At 40.8% G+C, this 6,265-nt stretch overlaps 1 protein-coding gene across 3 annotated transcripts in view; it reads left to right on the top strand.

Moving 5' to 3' along the window:
- Positions 1 to 4,914: 4,914 nt before the first annotated feature.
- mpp3a (MAGUK p55 scaffold protein 3a) overlaps positions 4,915 to 6,265 on the top strand; it is a 40,123-nt gene continuing 38,772 nt past the window's right edge. For all 3 annotated transcript variants that reach the window (XM_066698538.1, XM_066698537.1, XM_066698536.1), the window contains exon 1: positions 4,915 to 5,093. The gene's annotated coding sequence lies outside the window, so the exon portion shown is untranslated. The remainder of the gene's footprint in view (positions 5,094 to 6,265) is intronic.

The raw sequence follows: 6,265 nt of genomic DNA, 5'->3' as shown, positions 1-6,265 counted from the left end.
TCTACTTGAGGTGTATCTCGCAAGTGTGCTTTACGCAATTGAAATTTCCCAGCAGCCTGAATTTATAGAGGTCATACGACATGAAGTTGGCTGAATCCCACCAGATTTACAGAAAACGACGATCATCCATTCCAGGCTGGGAGAGCTGCACCTGGTGGAAGTAAGAGCAATGCTGCTCGCTGCGGCTCTTTTTTAAATGTTTCTTACAGTGCCTTCATTCCTCCGTGTAAAATCACTCTTGTTTCATGGAGCCTATGCACATACAATCAAAATCCTCAGGTTTACTTTTCCTGTACATTTTTCTAAATGCCAACAACATCCAAAAAGTTTTAAATGTAGTTTCACAGTCTGTTGGGCTGCTGCACCAAAATTAATTCCTTGAAGGCTTATCCAGTTTGAATTCCCTTTCAGCTCTCATATACTATGTTTAAATTAAATCCTCTACAATAAAATGTCTACAAACATCCTGGAAATGATTTATAGGTCACTTGAAGTAATTCCAATAAGTAATGGTGATAATGAGTTGGAACATAAACCACAAACTCATCAGTCTTTTACAGATGCTCATTGGGTATTGTTTTAATTATTTAGTTATCTATTGTAGTAAATAAGAAGAATGGCCAGAGCTTTAGTCTGACTGCCCTTCACATACAATAAGAAAGTTTGACATGTGCCAATTGCCAGTTTTATTATTTTCTGGAAACAAAATTGCAACACTGGCAAATAATCTTTCAACATTTTTACACACTATATCAATAACAGGACCGGAAATTGCAGCCTCCACCTGAATCGTAGCTGTTAAAATCATTTTATTCTGCTTGTCAATTACAACAGATGTAATTCTGGAAATATATATATTTCCTCCACATGAAAGTTATTGAAGATAAAACAGATAAATTTCCTCCAAAAGGAAATTATAGGAAATAAAAGATAAATTTTCACGTTGGAAAAAGGAAGCTGTAACATCCAAGCAGAGAGGCCGTCATTTGAGCACGAGTTCCAAAGCCTTATTTGCATTCTAATTTAGTTTTCCTCCAGCTGCTCATTTGGGTAATAAGCAGCAGGAGATTGGGGAACTGCCCTTAAATCCAGAATTAGGAAAGGTACTTTCACTGGTTCCTTCCAACTCCATTGGTCACTTAATTTGTTCAGATGAGTAGCAGTACTGCCAGTTTGAGGGATTGCAGAAATGTTGCAGACATTGTTGAATCAATGATCACTATCTGATCTCCCAAACAGCGTGTCTTGGAGGACAGTAGTAGCTTAATTGTCTCCTAACTTCCTAATACTGATAATTAAGTCTTTAATTATATACATTTGCCTGTACTGAAAGTGGTGATCAGAAATGCAGTTGGGCACCCCTGCACTACGAGATAATGTTGATCACTGTTTCAGGTCAGTAATAATTCCATAACATAGCATTCGGGTCCATTGTAAGTTTTTACAAGCTCACAGCTCCATTACACAGATGGCACAGATGAAACAAAAGTGCTAATTCTTGACATATTACTTTCCCTTGTAACATAGTGCTACGAGGAGCACAACACTACACCTCCCAGAAGCACTGGGAGGCTGAATCACGCAGGGGATCCTCAGGATGCCTCTGATTGGCCAGGTCCTGCATAACCCGCCTCCACTGTACCTTTTTGTTTCTATGGGCTGTGACAATCAGAGGTGCACTTATAGTGGTTTTACCCCCTCTTTTTTACGGTTCATTGTTGTGAATTGGCAATACTCAGAAAACATTTCTGTTAATGTATGATTAGATACTGGTATGAGGCCTTATTTTTCAATTATACCTTCTGAGCATTCAACAAATCAAACTAATGAAGCCTCTGATGTTCACAACACATGTGTTTATAAGGGATTAAACAGATGGGGCCTTTTCAAGCAGAACTCCATGAGATACGAAAAGAGGGAGAGTACCCATCATCAGATTGTATATTGCTGTTGCATAAATTGAGCATGAAGTGGAGGAGGTGAATGCTCATACTACACAGTAGAGAATGTTAACCATTTACTGCACACTGTTTAGTTCAATTTATCTGAAGACTGATCTATGTACTGGAATATGTTGTAATTCTCACTGGAAACATGGAATAGCATGTTTGGACCGTTCTCTTCCAAATACAGTAATATATTTAGTTTTTCTTTCCATCTGAACTGTTTCTAAGTTATAATCTTTCATCTGTGACTTCTAGGTTTAAGAGATGAAAACTGCAATATGTGTTGGGGTAGATCTATGAATGATTCAATTAAATAAGAAAGCATAGCCAAAATGACACCAAAATGATGCAAGTAAATGCCTTTTTTCTTCTTCTTTAATTAATTTTAGTGGATGCTGGGCAGACACTGTTGTAAGTTTGTATGTGTCTGAGGAGAGTTTGGTTAAGAAGAAAAATGTAAAGATCATTGTGTTTTTTTCAAAGGTGCAGACTTGATTCTTAAGTCTTTTTAAAGATTCTGATGGCACTTAGTGACTTTTTGAAAATGGAATATAGTATATGTGCATGTGGGATGAAAGGAAAACAACTGGGGAGTAACAAAACATACATGTGTATGTACACAGTATGTGGATATTAACATGGTTAGGATTAATTGCACCCAGTTTAGAATAAATAAATGGTATTATTCGCTTAAGAATTGTTATTCCTCGTGTAATCTCCTTGTGCTGTAGTGAACAGGGAGGTTTTCCAGAGTACTGAAGTGAGAAAAGACTTAAAACTTCACTGGGATGCTGGGGATCATTGTCTTATTTTTGGGTCCCCTTTCACGCCCATGATTAAGCTCTGACATAATTAAGCTTTTGGCTGCTGCTTTCTTGAGATGATATTTATATTTTCTGGAAGTCAAAGCTGCACATTTTAATGTGGCAGAACTGTGTTAGTGTCCTGGTACATGGTGCAATCATTCAATATCTGCTAAAAACTTAAACCATACCATATTTGAGATGCGATTACCAGTGTGACTGACCCCCAGATATGGTCACAAAGGACTGATTTGATTGTTTCCCTGGCGTCCATGCCTCTGTCATCTGTATCGGCCATAAATCCTTGCTCTTTATGTTTTTCAATCCCAGCATTCTACCCGTTTGGATTTCAGAGCATCTGGCTTGCTCCGTGTATTTTAGTGAAGACAATAATATAGATGACATGAAGGTGCTGAGCTGGGCCGGAGCATTTCTGTAAAATTACTTGGCACAAAAACATATTAAGCTAAGGACTTAATCTCTCTGATGTTTTCATTCAGATGACTCCATTTGATAACTGCTCCTCATTCAGGCACTTTAAAGAGAATTAATTTGCTTCATGTTTTTTGTTCCCTCCCTTATTTGAATATCAAAAGCTCCCCCCCCCCCTGCTTGCTTCCACCTTGCTGTGGGGAGTGAGGTATTTCAGGCACATGGATGGATCTATATTTATATTATTTCCCAGTGATTAAAGCATTGAAATGCCTTATCTGATTCTGACCAGGCATGCAGTCAAAGGACATGTGTTTGAACAGTCTGTGAATGAAAGATAGACTGACCGGTGGCTTGATGCATTATACAGTACATCCAAGAATTTAAAAAGTATTTAGGCTTACATACATAATCAAATGGAGATCATTGCAGGTATTTATAAGGATATCAATATAGGCAAAGCCCCCCTCTCAAATGTAAGGTCTTACTTGCATGGAATATGATATGTTGTTCAGCAGCTCTGCTTCTTTCTGTCAAGTCAAGTCTACCAGCACAATTGTATCATTCTGGACCCAGGGTAAGTGAGTCGCTTTAGATCCACCCTCCCTACCAAAAACACAGTACTAATTTGTTCTGTTTAAAAAGGTGTATCCGGAAACATTGGTCCAGCTATAGAACACTTTGGGGAAACTTGTATGACAGAAGAGAAAAATGGTTCATGCCTCCAGTATTGCTCTCTAAATCCTCAGTTGGCGATTGCCACCTGTACGTAAAGGAATGGAGTCCCTGGGGTGTTTAGGGGTGCATTTGCATACAGAAAGCTCTTCTTTTAAGCTGTGTTTATCCCTCCTCCAGCAGGGTCCATCACTTAATCACCTTAAATGTATGAAAGAGAGATTGAGAAAAAATTAAGAAAATCCCAATTTAATGCGAACATGAAGAAAATCTATCCAGATCAAATTTGTTTGGCACCATCCCCTATATTACTGTCCTAAAGGATATCCCTCAATCAGAGAGGCGCACGTTCAACAACATGGCTATGATCTCTGTGCCACTCCCACCGTGGACTACATGGGTAAGTGTTTGGTAGGGGCCTACAGGAATATCGAATGCCGTCACCCTGTGAGCAGGAGGGGTCAACCCTTGTGCAGTGCATGCATGGCTAATTAGGCAAGATGCTGCTTTCATTTGGAACCATCACTTCCCTCCTCCTTTCCTCTCTCTCCTATGTGTGTGTGTGTCTAAGCACGGTTCACTTGTTAGCTTGGAGACCCCAGGGAAATCTAAATGTAGCACAAAAGAACTACTCAGGGTGACCGTCCACATTACCATCTGAATGGTAGACCCCTTACTGCCGCACACACACACACGCACGCATGTACACAAAATGGGCGGCCATAAAAATCAACCTGAAGAAAAAGGGGATGTGTAAGTTGACTGTCTCCCTCCCCCCACCCCCTCTCCCTCCTCTTCCTCTTTTCTTTGCCTGGATGTTTACCTCTTCAGGCTTTCCGAGTAAATGTAATTAACTGGAGGAGAGAGAGAGGGAGAGAGAGGGAGAGAGAAAAGAAAGGGGAGGCATATGGCAATGTGCAAGGGGAGGAAAAAAAAAGGAAACAGACGAATTGACGAATTGCTTTGCATGAGGTACCTCCCCCCCCCCCCTCCCCAGTGCAGGGCTGCTACTATCAGGTCCAACACGTTAGAAAATTGTTCAGTCGGAATCAGTGATGCTGAGAGCATAGAGAGAGAGAGGCAGGGAGAGAGAGAGAGAAAGGGAAGGACGAAACAGCCGGCTCGTGCTGCCACAGCAGGGGGAATTAACTAAGCAAAGAAGAGCAGACCAGCTGCCATTTCAAAAAAGAAGAATAATAGTAATATTGATAATAAGACAGAAGAGAACTAGAACAAGGTAAGGAGTGTGGCTTTTCTTTACATTTGGCAGAAACATTGAAGCAAGAACAGATAGCCAGCCAGATAGACTGACAGGGATTTGTTGCATCAGGATGTTGAAGGGTGATGCTATTTTCACGAAAAACAACAATACCTTCCCCTGGCTGTGCATATGTGTGTGATTATGGGTATGTGTGTCTGTGTATGTGCGCGCTTGTGGTTGAAGAATGCAGTGTATCCTGGGTTGCGGGCATTAATAAGATGCTCTCATTCTTCCTTAATGCAGGGAGCGCATACACCACGAAGAGGGACTGCTGCTCGCTTCTGAGAACATGCTTTTAATTGGTCCCATTACAGACCTATGTTTTGATGACTCTTTTGCTTGATGTAGGAGGGCAATATTTTGGGGGGGTGGTGTTGAAGGCAGTGGGGAGGAAAGGCATGGGGAGGGAGGGGGGGTATAGGCTTGCGCTACAGTGAAAGATTGTTGCTGTACATGTAATATGATCAGGCTTTCACTTTAATCTAGTTGCTCACTCATTTATAGATCCGCTCGTGCATTTTGTGGTTTCACAATCTTTCGTGATTGCTGCAGTGCTCGGGCTGTCTGCAGGGGCTCTCGTCTCTTAAATTGCATCCCTAACTGTGACTGAAGGGGATTAGGAGACTGAATCTGTGGTCTAAATGAGGTGGAGGGAGCAAGCTTCTTTAAAATTGGAAAGACATTTTTGGTGATCTCAGAGTCGAGGAAGCCTAAACAATATTATTGGTCCATAAAATTGAGTTCGCCTCTGTGTGTTCTTTTGCTATCAGAGATTTTTTTTTTTTTTTTCAATAATTTTGGCCTTATTCCCCTGGACACCTTCCTCTGTGTGACTTGCATGGGTTTTGTTCCTCAGCCAGTGGATAGGAAGAGTAAGACACTAATGATGCACTGTCTGAAGTTTTACATGCAGTTTGCCTCTCCTTTTCTCACTTAATTAAAAGTTGCTTGATTTGATTACCTAGATTTCTATTGACGTGGTTTTGGAGCTGGAGCTGCATTTTGCATTTTTATTTTTTAAAGGATTTGCGCAGTTGATTGCATGTTATGTGCTTGCATCTGGTGGCGTACAGCTGCTGATTAATTGCGAGGAGTTTTGGTAGGGTTGCATGAGTGCTGACCCTTCAGTGCCATCCCGTTTCAAATCC

The sequence above is a fragment of the Amia ocellicauda genome, chromosome 3 (assembly GCF_036373705.1).
Source record: "Amia ocellicauda isolate fAmiCal2 chromosome 3, fAmiCal2.hap1, whole genome shotgun sequence".
NCBI lineage: Eukaryota > Metazoa > Chordata > Actinopteri > Amiiformes > Amiidae > Amia > Amia ocellicauda.
Note: the sequence above shows the minus strand (reverse complement) of the source record. Positions and strands in the feature narration are given on the sequence as shown.